Consider the following 1,809-nt stretch of genomic DNA (forward strand, 5'->3'; position numbering starts at 1 on the left):
TGGATCCCATTCTCATGCCTCTACATTAGCAGTTCTCAAATTTTTTGGTCCAGACTCCTTTACAACTTTTCAAAATTACTGTGGACCCCAAAGAGATATTCATTTATATGGGTGATATCTATCATTATATGTATTAAAAATTAAAAGTGAGAAATATTTCAATACTTACAAATTCATTTTTTTTAATTTTTTTAAAAGATTTTATTCATCTATTTGACAGAGTGAGAGAACACAAGCAGGGGAGACAGTAAAGGGAAAGGGAGAAGCAGGCTCCCCGCTGAGCAGGAAGCCCAATGCGGGACTGGATCCCAGGATCCTGGGATCATGACCTGAGCCAGAGGCAGACACTTAACCATCTAAGCCACCCAGACGCCCCAAATTCATTTTTAAATGATAAAAATAAACCCATTACGTGTTAACATAGTATTTTTTTTTCACTATTGCTGTTATGATTGTTTGCCAAAAATAAGACTTTAGTGAGAGGAGTGTTGTTAAATTTTTGCAAATCTCTTAAGTGCCTGGCTTAGCAGAGGGCAGCTGGATTCTCACATCTTCTGTATTTGATCTGTTGCAGTATCATATGACACATCACAGAGCCACTGGAAAACTCCAGTGTATATTCATGAGAGAATGAGAATGAATAAGGCAAATAAAGTATAGCAAGAATAAGAAGCATTTCATTTTGACCAAGGCACATGCACTATCTTAACTCTCACAAGAACCCTAAGTGAAAGGTATTACAGTATTATAGACATTCTACCACTGAGTGCTGAGGGCAATGCAGAGCTAAGTAAATTGCCCAAGGTCAGGCAGAGAAAAGAGGCAAGACAGGGTTCTAAGCCACAGCTACTATCTACCCTGAACCTCACTGCCAAAACTGAATGATGTCTGATGGACCAAACATAAACTTGCCTTTTCTATGATACTGAGCATTTCATAAATGGGATTCAAGTAGAACATCTCCAATTGATTAGACCCTGCCTCCACTCAATAAATCCCAAACCCACCATCTAAAATGGACCCATTCTCATGTGGCCTTTAATTTTGTCCTCTTATTCAAATTCGTTCCCTCTTTATCTCCACTGCTATCACTTATCCTCTGTTTTTGTTACCTCAAGAGTAAAAATGAAGGGTTACAACCAGAACCTTATGTTCTCTAAGGTCTCCTGCCAAATTGTGAAAGCAGGTTTCTGTTGGCCAAGAAGAGACATACAATGGGCCAGAAAAAGACTAGATTTTTTAGAATGACAGGTCACTTAAAAAAAAAAAAAGAATTATCACAATCATTCAATAGCTATTTTATCAAACACCTACTATATGGCAGATACTGTGCTAGGCACTATCCTATATTTGTACAAAGTGGCTCTATGTCTAATATATTGTGATTTCTTAGGTGGATAATAAAGGAAGAACAAAAGAAAGAGAGGTAGAGGGGAGGAGAGGAAGGAAGGAAGGAAGAAAGGAATGCAGGGAGGGGCATAATTACCTGATAAACCCATGTTCCTGTAGATGTGCAGTTCTCATTGCTTTCCAGATGTCATTGGGTTAAGAATCTTGAGATAGAAAGATTATCCTGGATTATCTAAGTGTGCCCTAACTGCAGTCACAAGTGTTCTTAAAAGAAGAGGCTGAAGGGGGTGCTTGGGTGGCTCAGCCTTTTGAGCATCTGACTATTGGTTTTGGCTCAGGTCATAATCTCATGGGTCTTGGGATCGGGCTCCACACTCAGTGGGGAGTCTGAGGATTCGCTCCCTTTTCCCCTCCCCCCACTCACATGCTCACTCTCTCTCTCTCTCTTCCTCTGTAAAA

The sequence above is a fragment of the Leptonychotes weddellii genome, chromosome 4 (genome assembly GCF_054177405.1).
Source record: "Leptonychotes weddellii isolate Sample4059 chromosome 4, ASM5417740v2, whole genome shotgun sequence".
In the NCBI taxonomy this organism is placed as follows: Eukaryota; Metazoa; Chordata; class Mammalia; order Carnivora; family Phocidae; genus Leptonychotes; species Leptonychotes weddellii.